The sequence below is a fragment of the Eurosta solidaginis genome, chromosome 2, assembly GCF_040869045.1.
Source record: "Eurosta solidaginis isolate ZX-2024a chromosome 2, ASM4086904v1, whole genome shotgun sequence".
In the NCBI taxonomy this organism is placed as follows: Eukaryota; Metazoa; Arthropoda; class Insecta; order Diptera; family Tephritidae; genus Eurosta; species Eurosta solidaginis.
Window position 1 is genome coordinate 115,406,463 of NC_090320.1, and position 22,471 is coordinate 115,428,933.

General features: G+C 36.3%; 2 protein-coding genes across 9 annotated transcripts in view; one reads left to right on the forward strand and one right to left on the reverse strand.

Moving 5' to 3' along the window:
• Nucleotides 1-22,471, reverse strand: part of LOC137240174 (uncharacterized) — a 479,876-nt gene that overhangs the window by 267,740 nt on the left and 189,665 nt on the right. For 2 of the 7 annotated variants that reach the window (XM_067766107.1, XM_067766103.1), the window contains exon 2: nucleotides 9,383-9,588. The exons of the other annotated variants lie outside the window; for them this stretch is intronic. The gene's annotated coding sequence lies outside the window, so the exon portion shown is untranslated. The remainder of the gene's footprint in view (nucleotides 1-9,382; nucleotides 9,589-22,471) is intronic. 7 annotated transcript variants of the gene reach the window in all.
• Nucleotides 8,460-22,471, forward strand: part of LOC137240171 (uncharacterized) — a 1,093,642-nt gene continuing 1,079,630 nt past the window's right edge. The window contains exon 1 of one of the 2 annotated variants that reach the window (XM_067766100.1): nucleotides 8,460-9,107. The gene's annotated coding sequence lies outside the window, so the exon portion shown is untranslated. The remainder of the gene's footprint in view (nucleotides 9,108-22,471) is intronic. The other variant, XR_010949619.1, reaches the window with a different exon arrangement.

Genomic DNA, 22,471 nt, shown 5'->3' on the forward strand with positions numbered 1-22,471 from the left:
GGTGTCGGGAACCACGTTTTGTGCACCTTTTCGATGTTGAATATCGAAGTCAGAACCCTGGAGTTTTAAACTTCACCTTGCCAACCTACCAGAAAGATCTTTCTGATTCATGAGCTATTTGAGGCTGGCATGATCAGTTATGATGGTGAACGGCGTTCCCTCCAAGTAAGGTCGGAATCTCTTCACACTCACGATAGCGGCGTAGCATTCCAGTTCAGTGATGCTATAGTTCTTCTGCGCCTTATTTAGTTTTGCCGAAACGTAGGCAATAGGTCTTTCGTTCTGGTCATAATAATAAATAAATAAAAAAATTTCGGTTAAAATCAGGGTGTGTAAGCACTGGTGCTGAAATCAAACTTTGCTTCAAAATATCAAAAGATTTCAAAGCTCCGTCCGTCATGGTAAATTTCCTAATTTTGCCTTTCTTGAGGCAGTCGTGCAGCGGAGCTGCAATAGTCGCATAGTCCTGTATGAAACGTCGGTACCAGCCCGACATACCCAGGAACCGTCGTAGTTGCTTCGGGGTTTTCGGAAGTGGAAAGCCCCTCACAGCTACCACTTTATTGGCGTCTGTTCTAATGCAACCATCCCCGACTACGTACCCTAGATATCGAACTTCTTTGAAACAGAACTTGCTCTTTTCTACATTTATAGTTCACTTAGCCTCACGAAGACACCGAGCGACATTTTCCAATAAACACATATGGGACTCGAAATCTACCGAACAAACTAACAAACCGTCCAAATAAACAAAAACACATTCACGTAGAGCGGCCGGAATGACCTTGTCCATGAGACGACACATTCGTTGTGCTGCATTGCACAACCCGAAAGGCATAACAGTAAATTGGTATAGGGGTCGGCCATGGGCAGTGAAGGCAGTCTTTTCTCGGGCTTCTTCTCGAGGGGAATCTGCCAGAAAGCGTCCTTAGTTTAGGTCAATTGCGGAGATAAAGCGGGTGTTCTGCAACCTGCTGAGGATTCCATCGATGTGGGGTAAGGGGTATGCGTCTTTAATCGTCCTCTCATTCACCTTTCGTGCGTCCACACAAAGACGATTCTTTGTGCCCTTTATCACGAGCGAAAACGGCGAATTCCAACTGCTATTTGATTCTTTGATTACTCCCATTGCGGGTAGCAGGCTCCCCCCTACGGTTCTGAGGCTCGGGCGTGGATGCCACAGCGGACCGATGTCCCACCGCGTGACTGGATGCCTCCATCCCTGCCACGCGACCACCAGGATGTTGCAAGTTGGTCTTGATGCTCCGCACTTCACCCCCCGCCATTTGCACCTCCAAATCTTGTTGTTGCGTCATCATCGCCATCATGTGGCTCAGCTGTTCAACATTGGTTGCATGCCCACTGGCATCGGTGCGAGGAGCATTTAGGCCGCCGTGAACAATTGCAGATGCGTTTCGCGATGGAACATCGCTCCCCTGTGCACCCATGTTCTCGCTATCGGACATTTGGCACACCAAATCGATTTTCTGCGAGAAGTTCAAACTGTCCCCTATCTCGTTAAACGACACTCCGTTCATGAAAGAGACCCTAATTGGACGCTCAGGGCCAAAAGATCCAAAAATACGCGACGCGCACCTATTAAAATAGTCCGTAGGGACAAAGTCGACGGCTATACCCGCGTCGATTTGGTTAAAAACCGAACCAACTATTTGGTTTTCTAACGCGCGGGCTCAGCTCCTAGTTATCCGCCTATTGGAGTTGAGGATACCCAAACCCCCAAAAACTCTATTCTCGGCCTTCTCCTCCTTCTCCGACATTCACTGTCGGTACTCGGAAAAATTTAACCGAACAAAAAATATATTTTTCGCACACCCTAATGTACCCCGGGTTACTATCTCAGAAAAAGGGATATCTACCGACACAAAACTCCGCAAGGTAAAAAAATTATGAAAGCCGCAAATCAAACAAAAGGAAAGTTCACTAAAAAAATATGAATGTATATACCTATTTGAAAATACCCAATGATGCAGACAATAAAAAAATCAAGCAAACAAGGATATGACGAATGTAGGGCAAACTGAAAATCTCAATAACCAAAAATATAAATAAAATATATAAAAAAACAATATGAAAGCAAGATATAAAAAAACAATTCAATTTCGTAGGTTTGTGTGAATATGTGTGTGTATATAAAAATTCAGTTAATGTGTATGCGTATATATTAAAGATAAAAAAATGCAAGTTGAAAACCAAAAATAAAAATATTATGCTAGTATATAAAAAAAATTCAAGTATTGAAATTAATTAAGACTAAAATTAATTTCACCCCTATATTTGTGTGTAAAATTGCAAAAAAATAATAATAAAGGGGATATCCGGTAATATATGGATGTATAAGACAAAAAAACACCTGTAGAAAATAAAAAAAAGATGCAACTAGAAAAGCAAAAAGCAAAGAGACTATAAAAAATTTAAAAACTCCAAACTTTCCGAAATCAACCTGAACAATTTTTAAAAATAATCTTAATGATTAAGAAATAACCAACAACCAAAGAAAAAAAAAACTATAAATAAGAATAAATAAAACTACAAATTTAAAAGTATCGAACTTAATGTTTGAAAATAAGTTAACTGAACTTGAATATATATGTCTTGGTGTTTTCGGTGCTGCCTTGGTGAAGGTTCGGTGAAGGCAGTATGTTCGTCCATAACTAAGTACCTCAAGGTCTGGTCCGTCGTGCTGTCCGTGGAAGTGTGGCACATCACGTTGGAGAGCTAGTCCCTAAGGGTGGATGCCACACCTCCTCTGCTAACTATCGTGGCGACGGCTGCAAACCTCACTTACCGGCAGTGCTGGACTCCCGGTAAGGTAGTTTAAACAGCTCGCCACGACCTCCTACTAACGTCCGTCTTCTAGCTAAGTGTCATACCAGGTACCGCTTAGTCAAATTGCAAGAACCCGAAGAAGGAACCCTGGTATGAACACTTCGCAAATCCCTATCTTATTGTCATGATGACACTTGTCGGCCAGGTGAACCCAAACGACGTTGCCATCATGACGGTCCCTGTCCTGTCAAAAGACGGAAATAGGGATCGGGTTTGGAAGGATGAGAAGGAATAAACAAAAGTTAAGAAAATTAAAAGTAGCAAATAAGAATTAAGTGCTCAAAAGAACGAGAGAAAATTGAAATTTAAAATACGCGATAATTAACTAACTGAAAAAAATTACAAAAAAAAAATGCACGGGCTATTTTCGTTGAGAATAGAAAGGCTAAAAACTGAAAGAAAATTTTGGAAAATAAAAGGGCTAAATAAGAAATAAAACGGAACTTGAAAGATTGATAAACAACCTGCGCGAAAAAATACAAATTTAAAAATTATTAAAAAACACAAAAAAAAAGGAAATGGAAGAGTGAAAAAGGTGATCGGGCTATTACCGTTGGGCGCCATTGTTACGTGGCTGACTGTTTGGGTGGTGAGGAGCGGCGGCAAGCAGAAGTGCTTGCGGGCCCGGGCTAGCTCGTCGTCTTGGGCGGGGTATTGCACCACCGACCTCACCCACAGCCACATGAACAAAAAGGGTTCATACCTGCATGTGTTGTAAAAGAAGGGAAAGCTGAAAAAGATGGAAACATACGTGAGGGGCAAAGTTAAGAGGGGGGAACAGATGAAGGTCTGTCCTGTCAGGTGGAGTCAACCCTCCCTCTGCAGTGCAACCTGCACCGCACCGTGGGCACTGTGCTGACTCCTGTCTACTTACAGTGCCCCAAACCTGACCTGGGTCTGTACGTCCGTCAATAAGTCATTTCCCTATCACTCACCTTCACCTTACCTTGCCATGCACAAGCGCAGCACCTACACCAAATATTGTCAACCTAGCCCTGCATAATGAATATATTCAAATTTGATCCAAACATAATTCTTATAATTTATTTACAAAGTTCTTAGTTTACAAACTAGCAACTAACACCCTACTACTAGTTCAATTATTTCAAAAAAAACTTTAAGTTCAAAGTTTAATACAAAATAATTTTACAAGGATTTCAAAAGGCTTAACTACGAGGATCGACTTCTAAGGTTTCTATTTACTCAAAATAAAATTAAAAAAAAAATTGCTCAAATTTAATGCTAACTTTATTGCTATTTAACGTTGCAAATTCAATTCAATCAATTTCGAATTCAATTCAATACAAAATACTTACGACTAACAGACAAAGAGTCTGAACTCATATAAAAAAAATTTAATCTTTTAGGGCCACCCTAATGCATATTATTAATAGGAGCTGATTCTAAATCCTAAAGATACAAATTCAAACAAAATAAAATAAGAGGGCGAACAAAAAAAAAAAAAAAAAAAAAAACAACAACCCTAGTCCCTGACCTATCTCAACCGCTCAAGTAAACATAAAATCAATTTTGTACAAAGCAAAATTAGGTCATCGAAATGAAGCAAAAAACAAGTTTGGCATATTATGAACAAAATGTGCGTATGTTTTTACTTGTGTATGTACATATATTCCTTACGTTTAAGTTTCCTTCTTCTATTTTCTCACGAAGATCAGGCATTATATGCTAATATATGTACATACATTCAAATATGAGTATTGGCAAAAATATTGTGCTCAAATTTCACTCACCTATATACTCGTACTCCAACGGCGCCGGTGCAGTTGAGTGGATGTGCTGAATTTGCTGAAATAGTAAGCGTCAAAAACATACATACATACGCTCACGGTAGCCACCCTCAATCACTCCACCAAGCGCACTCGCTAGTGATCTTTGGTAATGAGTGCTCTGGTAGTATCAAATCTACCAGCGTGATGATTGAACGCGAAGATAAAAAAAATGAATATTCGACAAAAAAAATGTCTTTAGTGCTGAAGGCACAAAATAATGTGTAATCTGGGGTTGTGATATTGGGATTGATTTTGCCAATAATAATAAAAGTAAGTACAAGAAAAAAATTCAAAATGCGAAGATTTTGAGTGGATACTACCATAGGTAGCAGAAAACATGTGCACAAAAATTGTGTATATGGGATAATAATATGAAAATATCTACAAAAACTAAACGTCAAACCGAAGAAGATAAGTAAAAAAAAGGAGAAAATGAAGAAACGAAAGAAAAAAAAAAATGATGGAGGTAAAAGTGCCAACATTAATTTATAAAATATGTGTGTGTGAACGTAAAACTCCGAATTTTATATTTGAACAAAAAGATTTTTAACCCCGGAAATAGAATGCCCCCCCCCCTCCCCACTTTTTGCCCGTTTCCTATGAACTAATTATGCCCCTTGTGACAATATTCAAATAATAAAGGTAATAGTATGTAGAAAATATATGAAAACAATAATATTCATCCGCTGTACTGCCGGAACAGCTCCTCCCTCCGCCGGTGTTTGTTGTTGTTTATGTTGCCAAAGTATTGAACTAGCCCCAAAATGATTAAAGGTTGCTGCCAACTTTGTTGTGGTTGTTGCTGCCGTGTTTCTTTACAATTGTCGTTGCAGATGTTGCTCGCTTCGCCAAACTTATATTGGGTGGATTCGAGTTGTGTGTTCCTAAAGGATTTTTGTTGTATGTGGTGTCGTGGCTGTTGTTTTTGATGCTCAACGCCGCCGGTAAAAAAATGCTGTCGGTTCTGCCAATTTTACGGGGTTTTTGCAGTTGCTGTTGTGGTGTGCGCAGGAAAATAAAATTATAGGGTAGTGCTTTTGGATGCGTAATAAGAGTTGTTGGGCGGTATGTCGCCAATATACGAACGTTGTTGTAATGGTTGTTGGGCGGTATGTCGCCAATATACAAACGTTTTTGTAGGGCGGCACGTCGCCAATATAAAGTATTTGACGTTGGGCGGTACGTCGCCAATCTCACAAAAATGGTGTTGTTGTCGCCGAGCGGGATGGCGCCAATATAATGCAATTGCTGTTGGCGGTGTTTCGCCAAACGAAAAAAGGGGTGCTGTTGTGGTAGTTGCGGCCGTATTTTGTCAATATAAGAATGCTATAGTGGTTGTTGTTGTGGAGTGCGCCACCAAATTGAAAATGTAGTGTAGTGCATGCTAGTTGTTGCCGGGCGGTATGTAACAAGGACCGTGCCCAGTGGGTCTTTGCGTTGGTGAGATGGCCTTAAAGAAAAATGGTGGAGACTCGACTCTTGATTTTCCGGGCAGGTTTCCTGTTTTCGTGGTCCTCGCTTGACACTAGTGAGAGTTCGCGCGTAAACTTGCGGCGCGCACAGCAAAAAAAAAAAACCAAACAAGGACTTTTTTCTTTTTGATCGAATTTAAATCCGCGCACTTCACTAGACTTTGGAACTTAGTTTTTTTTTTTTTTTGTTAAAATCGCGCACTTCACTTTACTTTAGCACTTGTACTTGACTTACACTGGGCACTGTTAAAACAATAATTTTGCCCGTTGCTTAGCTTGATGCCCTTTTATAGCCACCGTCGTGGCACAGAACGTTATCCAGAAACGGACAACTTTCACCTATACATGTACAACTTTCTTCTCGGCTTTCCCGTGTTTTCGTTTATGCGTCCACGCAATCATACACTCACATGTTCATACATAAACGCTTATACAAACTAACTTTACCATACTTAACAAAACCACACAAACACATAGATACATAGCATTCGTGCCTTGGCCGCTCACACTGATTCATTCACACGCTCATACATTCATACACTTAAGCGCTTGCACAAACTAACACCTACACAGATACAGATATTTAGTTCGTGTCTTGGCTGCAATGTTGCTACATCATCAGCAAGGTTGCTACGCCGTCTACTCCAGACACAATGTTGCCATTGTGCTGTTGCGACAGTCATTGCAACATTGCGGCCAACAAACGAACCTAGACACATCACACATAGTCACAGATACATGCTACCATTCATTCGAACCAGTGCTTATGATGAAAGCTGTCGTTACATACAGTAGATCTCAATCATTCTGATTCTATGTGGTACTCTGTGCAAAAGGCTTTTTGTGTTGTTGCTTTGGTTAAGCAGCAACTGTCTTATGAACTCTGGGCAAAGAGAATAAATTATGATAAGTGACGTCAATCGTTACCTGCAGCTCGATGTTTTCTAAGAGGTAGCCGTTGGTTTTTTTTTTGGGTGAGAGTTGCATAAAGTATCTTCTATACATTTTCGTGGGGTATTTGTGTTTATTTTTCCGACTGTATTTAATTGAAAAATAATTCTCTTTCCAAAAGTCGCAGTTGAACAAGGTGCCTAGACCGCATGGATAAATGCAAGACAATTCAAAAATGTCGCTCTTAGAAAACATTCGGCATCAATCTTTTGATTTCCAGCGAGTTACTTGCCACTCGTAGCAGACTGGTGGCTCTTATTCATTTATCCTCTTTGCTCTGGGTTGGTTATGATCTTTAATTTCATCGTCTATTCATTTATTATATTCGTAAATTTTATCAGTTTGAGACGTATTCATATTTCTAAATAAATTATTGTAATTTTATTATAATGGAAAAACTGAAAGGAATTAAGCATACTGGCTGATATTATAGGTATTTTGACCCTGACATAGGTCTCTTTAGATATCTTTGTATTTTTAAATTAAAATAATTTATTAAGTAAAATTATTGCAAAGACGCCCCAAACTCATTAGATTTATGAATGTGATTAAGTATTTAGTTTAATTTTGTTTTCTCATATGAATATACTACCATAGCAAAAAGGTAGTAAAGTTCACTTACTGCCTTTTAGAAATTTTGATGCCAATATATTTTTGACACCAATTAACTCATTAACTTAAAAATTAATCATTAAACATTCAAATTTAAATATAACCAAGATTTAAAATTAGTTTTATATTTCGAATATCTTTAATTTTCCAACCAAAAAGCAGTAAATAAATTTTACAAGGCTTCTTGCAATATAAAATTATTATTTTTACTTTTTTCTCTAAAAATTTGTTATACATAAAAAATTTATATTTTAACAATTCAAACTATTCTATGAAAAAAATAAAAATAATAAGAAAGCAGCAAATTTCGTTCAGATCACGTTTAATTTCGGTCTCCGAAAAGAATTATTTGCCAAATTCACATGATAATGGCTCTCCATAAAGTCATTTAATAGGCCATATTCATTAAATTTTATTATGAAGCAAATAAAACTATTTATTTAGTGAAAACAAACCTAAAATTGGCACCTTATATTTCTCTGGTTTCACTTTTTACACCTCACCTTATTATTATTATTGCTGTGGGCGGCAGTGTTTCTTTGTGAATTTAATTTAATGTACTTTAATAAATCTATAACCCAAATTATTAAAAATCACAAATTTCAACGGAAACTATAACATTGGAAATAAATTCATTTAAAAGTCTATGGACAAAACGAAGTTTTCCGGGGTTATGTTATTCCTTATAGAATTATGCTGACACTTTTGGCTATGCGAAATAAGCTTTATGTAAGGTTTACAATTTTTAATGAGCGTATATGCACCTAATTTGTGCATATGGAAGTGTGTCTGTTAACAACATAAGCACATGCAAACAATTGTGTACATTCAGGAGCTCACGCGTCAATTTCAAAAAATTCTTCACTATACTCGATTGATCATGTTTTTTGTTAGAATTTATGGAGCGCAGTAAAAATTCGAAGGAAATTATAATACTTGCAAGTACAAGATAAAACAAATAAATTAAAAACTTGAACCGCTATGTTGTTAAGTTTATTCTCCTCAAGATATGCATATATAACCAGGGCATCGAATAATAATTAAGCTGTTTTATTACAATGTAGGATTTGGGGAAGCAGTATATGGCGAAACAAGTGTTGACTTCAAAATAAATTAAACTGAATAACTCCCGACAATAAACGTGTTCTAATGCAATATATATGTATGTGCACATAATAAAATATTAGCATAGAACTAGTGCTTACAGTTAATTACAGAATATGTGTATTACGTTCTTTAATATGCTAAAAATATCCTCATGGATTGATAGAAATGTGGCGCGGGAGTTAAACAATATACATAATAGGTTGTTCTACATATGTAATCATCATACCAACGTGCTCCAAATAGGTACCCATACAAGAGTATATGTATAACAACTGTGTTGATTTAAGTAAATATTCGAAAAAGCAGAGTTCAGATTAAAATACAAAAGGTAAATACATCCGGCGTTCGTTGCGATGCAGCTATTATTAACACGCTTATATTAGCTTCACTTGTATGTATGCTTGTTTGTAACTCTCTAGGCTAGGCGCGCAAAGGGGAGAAATAACTTGCTGCAAAACGAGTTATGAGAGCTATCACCATCAAATATCTAAGCGGATTGTAGATACTAAAACTAAACGATTTTTAGTTTTTTTTTTTAAACTGATCATGTACTTGCTTTGCTATTTCAGAATTTAAGTAGAAGATATAATATGGTTGACTTACAACACCACGGAGATAATTAGATTCTGCCATTAAAGTGACACCCATTAGTAGATAATCCACATAGTCCATTCCCAAAACTTATGGAGAAGCATTTCCGATGATATTATTGATAGGAATTCGGGTTCAACGTATTTATAGCTTTGTAGCAATAACCCTAGGCCAGAGTTTTCAACCACCATGCAATGGATGAGGGCTAAATGCCAGGTCTGAAATAAATTTATTTGAAATGAAGCTTCTGTTGTTCATTAATGAATTAGACATTTCTTTAGTTTTCTAGACGGTATTGAAGAAAAATTGTGGAAGTTCACGAAGTTCACTATAAAATAAAACATTATAAGTTACTTCGAGAAAATTGCCAAAGTTTTTTTTGCAATTGATCCCAAACAGAAGTTCTTTTCATTTTTATATTAGTTTCGTTTCGTGTTTTTCCGCGTACTTCAGTACGAAATTTGGGAATCTTGCAATAGATATTTAAATAACGTCCTTCGTCCAAATTTGGATATTAAGTAGTATTGATGAAAATATTATTGTAAATGGGGTACATTTCTTATATTCCCAATGAATATAAATAATAAAAACGTTATGTTATATTTAATAATCAGTAGAACAACTATTTATTATAATTTAAATTATATGAGTTAGTAATTTATGTGACCTCTGTTTTCTTGGCACTGACTTCATTAATAGATTTGCAGAATAACGCGAGCTTAAACCTTTATCATGATGTACTACATATGTGTGAGCAGCAATGGTTGAAGTTCACTGCTAGCAAGTGTTAGTTTTTGAGGCAGTTGTTTTATAAGTATTTCCGTACAGTGACTAATACAACGGTTCACTGCATATTGTATATGTCGGCCCCAATACTGACTCCAGTATGAAGTGTTACAAAAACTTTGCATTGTAAATGGTAATAGTAAGGTGAGAAGCACCGAAATACCTATAAGAAAATGATAGCGGCATTATGTTGGAAGTTGGGATCGGTAATCTACAAATTTTAGAAACCGACCTCATGTAAAAACCGTGCTGTGTGCGAACAGTGATGACCCGAACAAGATTGTCTGACCCTGAGTGTAGATTCGTAACGCGACTTAACAGGCATTGATTGGGGGGTAACCGGTCGTCCTTTATTAAAACAAACTGTACGTGTGATAAATTTTGGTTTGGTAAAATGACAAATTCCACGTCGCCCAATAAATCGATGTAAAGCTCTGAAGAAATTTTTGGTGATGGCTTCAAGATGTACAGGTTTTGTGGCTGGAAGATAAAGATGGCTATGTATCTGTTACGTGGCTGTCGGTTTGGGGGGCATCGTCTGGGTCGGGTATTGATACCACTCTACTCAAACCAACAGGTCGATTCAGCAAACGTCAGGGATTTCTTAGGTTCCAAAGTAGCCAGATCACAAAGATCGTCAAAGAAGGGAGATCCCAAATATTTCTCCCTCTTGCGCCAAAGCGCAGGACAATTTCACAGAAATTGGTAGACTGTTCCTATCTCCTCTTCGCCTTTGTAGAGCACCCAGCCGTTGTGCATGCCTCCCGATTGCTATGTGACCGGTTATAAGTCCAACAACCAGGGATATGCCCGCCCCCCCCCCCCCCCCCCTTCCAAGAAGAAAGAGACTTCCTATGCGTCTCGCGTCCCATTAAGGCCACACGAGCTTAGTGTCGTGGCAGGAGTCAAGATTGCTTCATCTCTCAAGATTGCTCCATCTCGCTTCCCTAAGGAAAATCCCTTTCCAAGTGAGCTTACAGGTAGCGAGCGGCATGCTCAATCCCTTCCAGGACGACGAAAGCGGAACGGATGTGCCCCCTCTTGCAAGTTCGTCTCTCATTGCCCGGTATATCCGAGTGTCAAGGCACTTCTCTACTGTCCTGGACTTAAATGTGACCGGTCAAAGTGCTTTTAGTGCAGCCTGGCAGTCAAAGGTAATACAAATTTGGTTATAGCGGTGAACAGCCTTTCTGTGGTGATCTACGGCAGCCACCCCCGCCTGAAAGACGCTGCAAGGATCGGGTAGGCTAAAGGATAGATTCCACCATAGTTAAGGTGCAAAGTTAACGCTACCCACTTTTTTATCCAGTTTGGAGCCGTCAGTACATATCTGCAGCCTACCGCTAACGTCCGGCGGCTCCGTCAACCAATAATCCCTATCCGGGATAACAACCTCGTACTTTATATCGAAAAATACAGTCGGAGTGCAATAGTCCGGCGAATGTGAATCCAGATTCTTAAGAATGGCTTCATGGCCAACCACATTGTCTCTCCAGCCGGGTAACTCTCGCAGCCGCAGAGCTGAAAAGGTCGCACATTGCTTGGCCATTAAATCTATTGGCAACACATTAAAAATAGTGTCCAGCGGCTCCGCAGGGGTGGTGCGCAGAGCACCCCCTACGCAGACTATCTTATTTTATTTTATTTGGATTAAAGTCGACACATACACAAAGCGGTCGACTATTCAGATAAATATTAACATAAATTAATGTTACGATTAAAAATAATTAAATACAAAGGTATATATTAAATTCCACCATACATATGAAAGAAAGTACAAAATATCAGGCCAGACGTGAGAGTATTGAATTATGCAACGCGGTAAACGAACATTCAAAGCTGATGCAGTTATACAAGTTGTTGTAGTGCGAAAGTTGGCGGATTAATAAGGAGAAGCATATTTCTGTATGGTGGAAAATTTAATTTAATTTTAATTTATTTATTTAACGTTGAAATTTGAAGCCTCTAGCTCTTAAAATAGGGCAGTAATTACGAAAAGTTTCTTATCTGAACAATCGGTTGTGGGGGATATATACTATATATACGACCGATCTCTTCAATTTTTTCAGGCAACAATATGTGCAATATACGAAATTTTGTGGTTAAGTCTGAAGCTTCAATCTGTTAAATTGAGTAAGATATGACAAAAATCCTCTTTTTCTGAAAAATCGGTTGTATGGAGGATATATGCTATAGTGGTCCGATCAGGCCGGTTCCGACAAATGTCTAATCGGACTCCCAAATACACCCGCTCACCAAATTTCATCAAGATATCTCAAAAATTGAGGGACTAGTTTGCATACAAACAGACAGACGGACAGACGGACATGGCTAAATCAACTCAGCTCTTCATCCTGATTATTTCGGTATACTTAATGGAGGGTCTATCTATTTTCCTTTAAGGACTTACAATTTTGGGTTTCGTGACGAAATTAATATACCATTTCATTTTCATGAAAGGTATAAAAACAGGTAGGTACTTTGTGTGAAGATGCAAAGTTTCAGGTTTGTTGTGGTCTGCGTGTAAAAACTATGAGTACGAATCACGTATTTCAACAATATATGACTTAAACCTAACTATTTGATGAAATTGAAGCTTCTAGCCGTAAAAAGGGGCAAAATTGACAGTTTATATGAAGTATATAATATATATACCACCGATCTCTATGATTTTTTTAGACAACAATATCTGCTATATAAGCATTTGGTGAAATTTGAAGCTTCTAGCTGTTAAAACGGGGCAGAAATTGCGTAAAGTTTCTTATCTGAACAATCGGTTGTATGAGATATATACTGTGTATACCACCGATCTCAATGATTTTTTCAGACAACAATATATGCTACATACGTAAGCATTTGGTGAAATTTGAAGCTTCTAGCTGTTAAAACGGGGCAGAAATTGCGCAAAGTTTCTTATCTGAACAATCGGTTGTATGAGATATATACTATGTATACCACCGATCTCAATGATTTTTTGGCACAACAATATATACTATATAAGTAAGCAATCGATGAAATTTGAAGGTTATAGCTGTTAAAATGGGGTAGAAATTGCGTAAAGTTTCTTATCTGAACAATCGGTTGAAATCTATGATTTTTTCAGACAACAATATATGCTATATACGTAAGCATTCGGTAAAATTTGAAGTTTCTAGCTGTTAAAATGGGGCTAAAATTGCGAAAATATATATATATACTATATATATATATTATATATACCACCATATCTATGCTATATATACCACCGATCTTTATGATTTTTTCAGACAACAATGTATGCTATATACGTAAGCATTCGTTGAAATTTGAAGCCTCTAGCTCTTAAAATAGGGCAGTAATTACGAAAAGTTTCTTGTCTGAACAATCGGTTGTGGGGGATATATACTATATATAGGACCGATCTCTTCAACTTTTTCAGGCAACAATAAGTGCAATATACGAAATTTTGTGGTGAAGTCTGAAGCTTCAATCTGTTAAATTGAGTAAGATATGACAAAAATCCTCTTTTTCTGAAAAATCGGTTGTATGGAGGATATATGCTATAGTGATCCGATCCGTCCAGTTCCGACAAATGTCTAACCGGACACCGAAATACACCCGCTCATCAAATTTTATCAAGATATCTCAAAACTTGAGGGACTAGTTTGCATACAAACAGACAGACGGACAGACGGTCAGACGGACATGGCTAAATCAACTCAGCTCTTCATCCTGATTATTTCGGTATACTTAATGGTGGGTCTATCTATTTTCCTTTAAGGATTTACAATTTTGGCTTTCATGATGAAATTAATATACCATTTCATTTTCATGAAAGGTATAAAAATAGGTAGGTACTTTGTGTGAGGATGCAAAGCTTCACGTTTTTTGTGGTCTGCATGTAAAAACTATGACTAGGAATCACGTATTTCAAAAAAATATGACGTAAACGTAACTATTTGATGAAATTTGATGAATTTTGAAGCATCTAGCCGTAAAAAAGGGGCAAAAATGACAGTTTAAATGAAGTATATAATATATATACCACCGATCTCTATGATTTTTTCAGACAACAATATATGCTATATACGTAAGTATTTGGTGAAATTTGAAGCTTCTAGCTGTTAACACGGGGCAGAAATTGCGCAAAGTTTCTTATCTGAACAATCGGTTGTATGAGATATATACTATGTATACCACCGATCTCAATGATTTTTTTAGACAATAATATATGATATATACCTAAGCATTGGTTGAAATTTGAAGCCTCTAGCTCTTAAAATAGGGCAGTAATTACGAAAAGTTTCTTATCTGAACAATCGGTTGTGGGGGATATATACTATATATATTACCGATCTCATCAATTTTTTCAGGCAACAATATGTGAAATATACGAAATTATGTGGTGAAGTCTAAAGCTTCAATCTGTTAAATTAAGTAAGATATGACAAAAATCCTCTTTTTCTGAAATTTCGGTTGTATGGAGGATATATGCTATAGTGGTCCTATCCGGCCGGTTCCGACAAATGTCTAATCGGACACCCAAATACACCCGCTCACCAAATTTTATCAAGATATCTCAAAAATTGAGGGACTGGTGTGCATATAAACAGACAGACGGACAGACGGACATAGCTAAATCAACTCAGCTCTTCATCCTGATTATTTCGGTATACTTAATGGTGGGTCTATCTATTTGCCTTTAAGGACTTACAATTTTGGGTTTCGTGACGAAATTAATATACCATTTCATTTTCATGAAAGGTATAAAAACGAATTGATGGCACTCTCAGCATTTCTGGTTACTGTTCTGCGTTATCAGCTGTCTGTATTCGTGGGCAAATCCACCGTCAGTGTCGGACTTGAAATTCATGCGGTTTTCGTTGTGAGTGCCGATAAAATACAACATCTCTAAAATGTTGCGTTTATTGTAATGTGATTCTTGTTGTAAAATTTTTACATCATCAAAATATGGAGAGTGTCCCAAAGTTTTACAATGCTGGGAAAGAGGTGTTTGGTTGTCATTGTAGTGATCGCGATTTTTAATATTGGATTTCTGCGCGGAAATCCTCGTTTTTAGTCTGGATTTAGTGGTCCCAGTATATACCTTAGGGCAAGGTACCTGGGATCCGTCACCGTTACATTTAATTTTTTATATAAAGTCGTATTTATCGTTTTTCCCGGTCTTACTCTTCATGTTGCTATATATTTGTGCAAAGTGTTGTGATATTTGAAGGCAATTTGAAAATTTTCCCTGTCGTATAGATTTGAATATTTGATTCTGTTAGATAGGCCATGTCCGAAAATTGCCGATTTATATATCCTTTCATGCGTAATTGTTCGGTTTTTACTCGGTTCGAAATGATCACGTATGTACCGATTAATTAGATGAGTGGGAAATTCTTTATTTTCTTGGATATTTCTTATTATTTCTTTATTTTTCGCGTGGTACATCTCATCACTGATTGAGAGGACTCTTCTCATAAAATTTCTTGCCGTGTTAACTATTGTTGCTTTGTCATGTTTGGAATAAATTCAATTTATTGAATGATTATGTTTACTCGAAAGTAAGCAACAAAAGAAAATTAGAAGTACCATTTGAAGGGCCCTATAAAGTAATTAGACAAAATGGGCCAAATAGCACAATTGTAAAGAACAAAAAGGAAATAACTTACATAGTAATAATCTAGTTAAAGATAGGAGTAAGTAAAAAAAAAAGTTTCTATTATTTACATAAATAATTTTTCTCTTTATATTTACATAAATAATTCACCATATATTTACATAAATAATTTATCTAGAATTTTCTATATATTTACATAAATAATTTACATATAAACACCCACTAAGATATAACTGAATATAAATTAATCTATATTTTAAGAAACTACAATTAATTTACATTTTTCTTTAGGGGTATGTTGTAGTGTGCCTGACCACACTAATGCACGCGATACATATTGCTGAGTCAACAGGTTTGATGTCTCGATTGCATAGCTTTACTTATGAGCCAACTGTGACACATATCTTAACAATGTGTGATCGCATTGCATAGCTTAGCAATGTATGATCGCATTAGAAGTGGCACACTTATTTCAGAAACAATTAGCAATTAAGCATTTGTATGTATTTCAAGCGGAAATCGAATATGAGAAATACTCCAAAGTTCAATTTAGGAATTAAGCAAGTTTGTATGCATGAGTAGAATTAAGAACTTCACTGTGTACATATAAAAGCCGGCGATCAGCGAAAATAAATTATCCTTGACTACAGAATTAATCCAGGTGGTTTTCTTTATTCAGGAATCAAAGCGTGCATTTTAATGCATGGACAAATGCGGCGGGAGACTTAAGATAATACTCAAATCAACACTTCATCTTGTACTAAGTCCTACATAGGAGAATTAGGGTAACACTTGACTCAATCCTGATTCAGTAGATTAGGTCCCCTACAAGAAACATGTCCTAGTAACCATCGCCGTTTGTAAGCTTACAATTTTTCTCTAATATCAATAACAAAAACCATTGTATAAAGCAATATGAGCAAAGCTCGCTAATTAAATACATATGATCACATTGATATAATAGTAGCAGCGGAAGTATTAAAAACAAATACTGTAAAAATTTGAACAAATGTTACTAAGCTTTCAAAAGCATGCCTAAAATTCATATCCACACTATTAGGAATAAACTACATACAGGGTGTGTGTGCTTACATGGTGATTAAAAGGAATACAAACAGAAAAGGCAACTCTTAGAGACCAGATGTACAGCGAACAACGGGACATTTATATGGCTTAGCAGCTAAAGGCATCTGCCTTTGCACTGATATGAATGTTGGAGATTCGAGTTCAACGCTCAGCTCCCTAAAAGCTAGCTGATGAAGAAATGAAATTCAGAAACATGTCCTAGTAACCATCGCCGTTTGTAAACTTACAACTTTTCTCTAAAATCAATAACAACAAGTAAGGAAGATTAAGTTCGGGTGTAACCGAACATTACATACTCAGTTGAGAGCTATGTTGACAACATAAGGGAAAATAACCATATAGGAAACTGAACCGAGGGAAACCCTGGAATGTGTTTGTATGACATGTGTATAAAACGAAAGGCATTACAGAGTATTTTATGAGGAAGTGGGCCATAGTTCTATAGGTGGACGCCATTTAGGGATATCTTCATAAAGGTGGATCAGGGTTGACTTTAGAATTTGCTTGATGGGTATCAAATGAAAGGTGTTAATGAGTATTTTAAAAGGAAGTAATCCTTAGTTCCATAGATGGACGCCGTTTCGAGATATCTCCATAAAGGTGGACCAGGGGTGACCCTAGAATTTGTTTGTACAATATGGGTATCAAAAAAAAGGTGCTAATGAGTATTTTAAAAGGGAGTGATCCTTAGTTATATAGGTGGACGCCGTTTCGAAATATCGCCATAAAGGTAGACCAGGGGTGACTCTAGAATGTGTTTGTACGATATGGGTATCAAATTAAAGTTATTAATGAGGGTTTTAAAAGAGAGTGGTGGTAGTTCCATAGGTGGTCGCCTTTTCAAGATATTGCCACAAAGGTGGACCAGGGGTGTCTCTAGAGAACCTTTGTACAATATGGGTATCAAACGAAAGGTGTTAATGAGTATTTTAAAAGGTAGTGGGCCTTAGTTCTATAGGTGGACGCCTTTTCGAGGTATCGCAATAAAGGTGGACCAGGGGTGACTCTAGACTATGTTTGTACGATATGGGTATCAAATGAAAGGTGTTAATGAGTATTTTTAAAAGGGAGTGGGCCTTCGTTCTATAGGTGGTCCCCTTTTCGAGATATCGCCATAAAGGTGGACCAGGGGTGACTTTAGAATATGTTTGTACGATATGGGTATCAAATGAAAGGTGTTAAAGAGTATTTTAAAAGGGCGTGGGGCTTAGTTCTATAGGTGGATGCCTTTTCGAGATATCGCCATATAGTTGGACCAGGGGTGACTCTAGAATGTGTTTGTATGATATTGGTATCAAATTAAAGGTATTAATGAGAGTTTAAAAGGGAGTGGTGATAGTTGTATATGTGAAGGCGTTTTCCAGATATCGACCAAAATGTGGACCAGGGTGACCCAGAACATCATCTGTTGGATACCGCTAATTTATTTATATATGTAATACCTGCCAAGATTTCAAGGGGTTTTTATTTCGCCCTGCAGAACTTTTTCATTTTCTTCTACTTAATATGGTAGGTGTCACAACCATTTTACAAAGCTTTTTCTAAAGTTATATTTCGCGTCAATAAACCAGTCCAATTACCATGTTTCATCCCTTTTTTCGTATTTGGTATAGAATTATGGCATTTTTTTCATTTTTCGTAATTTTCGATATCGAAAAAGTGGGCGTGGTCGTAGTCGGATTTCGTTCATTTTTTATACCAAGATAAAGTGCGTTCAGATAAGTATGTGGACTAAGTTCAGTAAAGATATGTCGATTTTTGCTCTAGTTATCGCGTTAACGGCCATGCGGAAGGACAGACGGACGACTGTGTATAAAAACTGGGCGTGGCTTCAACCGATTTAGCCCATTTTCACAGAAAACAGTTAACGTCATAAAATCTATGCCCCTACCAAATTTCAAAAGGATTGGTAAATTTTTGTTCGACTTGTGGCATTAAAATTATCCTAGACAAATTAAATGAAAAAGGGCGGAGCCACGCCCATTTTGAAAATTTCTTTCATTTTTGTATTTTGTTGCACCATATCATTACTGGAGTTGAATTTTGATATAATTTACTTATATACTGTAAATATATTAAATTTTTTGTTAAAATTTTACTTAAAAAAATTTTTTTTTAAAGTGGGCGTGGCCCTTCTCCGATTTTGCTAATTTTTATTAAGCGTACATATAGTAATAGGAGTAACGTTCCTGCCAAATTTCATCATGATATCTTCAACGACTGCCAAATTACAGCTTGCCAAACTTTTAAATTACCTTCTTTTAAAAGTGGGCGGTGCTACGCCCATTATCCAAAATTTTACTAATTTTCTATTCTGCGTCATAAGTTCAACTCACCTACCAAATTTCATCGCTTTATCTGTCTTTGGTAATGTATTGTTGCACTTTTTCGGTTTTTCGAAATTTTCGATATCGAAAAAGTGGGCGTGGTTATAGTCCGATATCGTTCATTTTAAATAGCAATCTGAGATGAGTGCTCAGGAATCTACATACCATATTTCATCAAGATACCTCAAATTTACTCAAGTTATCGTGTTAACGGACGGACGGACGCACATGGCTCAATGAATTTTTTTTTTCGATCCTGATGATTTTGATATATGGAAGTCTATATCTGTCTCGATTCCTTTACACCTGTACAACCAATCGTTATCCAATCAAACTTAATATACTCTGTGAGCTCTGCTCAACTGAGTATAAAAACCATTGTATAAAGCAATATGAGCAAAGCTCGCTAATTAAATACATATGATCATATTGATATAATAGTAACAGCGGAAGCATTAAAAACAAATAATGTAAAAATCCGAACAAATGTTACTACGCTTTCAAAACGCACCTAAAAATAATAACCACACTATTAGGAATAAACTACATACAGAGTGTATGCGCCTACATGGTGATTAAAAGGAATAGAAACAAAAAAGGCAACTCTTAGAGACCAATTGTACAGCGAACAACGGGACATTCATATGGCTTAGCAGCTAAAAGCATCTGCCTTTGCACTGATATGTGTAGAGATTGAAACCACGTTTTAAACTTTAAACTATATTTTATTAATACGCCTAAATGTATGCGTCTATTTTTTATTTTTATTTTTCACAATAATTCAAAATTTTTGAAAATTGAAAAATCAATATTGAAACTTAAAATATTGATAATACATTTAAAAATTACAAAGTTAAAAGTAACTAAAATACAAAGTTAAATAAAAATAAAAAGAACCCTACAATATGAATGTTGGAGATTCGAGTTCAACGCTCAGCTCCCAAAAAGCTAGCTGATGAAGAAGTGAAATTCAGAAACATGTCCTAGTAACCATCGCCGTTTGGAAACTTACAATATTTCTATAATATCAATAACAAAAACCATTGTATAAAGCAGTATGAGCAAAGCTCGCTAATTAAATACATATGATCATATTGATATAATAGTAACAGCGGAAGTATTAAAAACAAATACTGTAAAGATCCGAACAAATGTTACTAAGTTTTCAAAAGCGCGCCTAAAAATCATATCCACACTTTTAGGAATAAACTATATACAGAGTGTATGTGCCTACAAGGTGATGTGATTAAAAGGAATAGAAACAAAAAAGGCAACTCCTAGAGACCAATTGTACAGCGAGCAACGGGACATTCATATGGCTTAGCAGCTAAAAGCATCTGCCTTAGCACTGATATGAATGTTGGAGATTCGAGTTCAACGCTCAGCTCCCGAAAAGCTAGCTGATGAAGAAGCGAAATTCAGAAACATGTCCTAGTAAACATCGCCGTTTGTAAACTTAATATCAATAACAAAAATCTGTTATGGAATCGCACCTACAATGGAGAAGGAAAGAAGGCATTCGGCATGATATCATGGCGCACAGTGGCTACTCATGTTGGCTGGGCTGGGTTCTTGCCAACCTTGCTGTCCTGCGCCATTAACAGAAAAAAGGTCATATCACGCCTTTAAAAAAACCATCAGAAGCGCAGGGCCAACTCAAAACGCTATAGTTCAAACTAAAACAATATCCGGCCGAAGCGGATGTCACGGACAGACCGTTAAACATTCAAAAGAAATTCAAAAATAAATTAAAAAAAAAAAATCAAAAAAAAAACTAAACGCAAAAATGAAATGACCGGTTACCAAACGCAGAAAGTCCAAATGACAAAAAAAAATCTGAAAATTGAAGAAAAAAAGAAAAGGGCCGAATATACATAGGGGGCGCCGCGGGTGTTGTTGCGACGCCCGGTGCTTGATCCCACCTTCAAACACCATGGCCACCGACGCACCTAATTTTCGGTGGCCCCTTACCTGATTACCTAAGTGCCTTCTAAATAAATATAGACATCAGCATTCCCATTATTACAAACTTTTTATTTACTGTTCATTTAAAAAAAAACCCAAATATTATATAATTTTTGTTTGTTTTGTTTAATTAATATAACCCTACAGCTCATGGGAGCAATTCTTATGTTTCTACATACTAATTTTTTGTAAGAGGGAAAAGTTAAAGAAGAATTCTAAGCTTTTAATAAGAAACGGCGCTCCGTTTTCGCAGATTTAGCGATAAATATACTATGCTTTCAAACAATTGTAATTCTTATCCAACTTTTACGGTATTCTTGACAAGGTTCAATACATTTTACCTGCATCTGAACAAAAAAAAATTATTTGTACGTTTTCAACGCGTTTACTTATTTCACATTTAATCCCTTTTATACGCATTGTGTATATCACCTAAGAAATTTATATAATAAAAACTATATTAAAAGCTTGCATGCAGTTCAGAATGGGCCTCATACCATCTGAAAGATACAGACTGAACTTTTCTAAACTAATTATCTAAAATATACAGTATATTTTCTTGCGAAGTTGAGAATTAAAGGAAGCTCTTATATATCTATGTAAGTATAAAGGTACTAATTCTCGATAAGGGCAATTGAAAATGGTTGGACACTCTTAACTAATATGTGTATATAGCATACGGATTAGCATGTGTAGTCTCTTAAAGCTAAATATACATATATGTAAATATATATATATATATATATAGTCAATGCATTTATCATGATTATGCATTTGATATTAAATCCTTAATTTTATTCATTTGATTTTAAATTTAATAATCCGAAATTTTCAAATTGGGTTTGCCGTAAATATTAAAGTTTCGATAATCATGAACAAAGGGTTCAAAATTTCAATGATTATTGGCCGTCAATTGCAATAGTTCACGCCTTTCAAAATTGCGCTTACAATTTAAGTATATTTAAACGGGCGTCATATACGTACCTAGTATATAAAGAATACATTTTATGATAAAAAAAAATTAAATGAAGTTCATATAAAACATTTATCACACTTACATATTTATATTGTTTTAAATATTAAATTATTCTAAAATATATTATTTGTACCATTCTTTAGTGGTATCATTGTCATACTTAACTAATAAATTTGACTATAGGCATAAAGTATAGGCAGCGGCGACGTCATCGGCATCTTCCTTTTTATTTATTGTTTTGTCTCTATTTTGTAAAATTCTTAGGCTTTCCAATGTTAGTCTGGCTTTTCCTTGTTTGTTTTTATCAAGTATTCGTATATTCGCTAAATCAGCTGTATGGTCGTTTTCTGTTGTGTGCT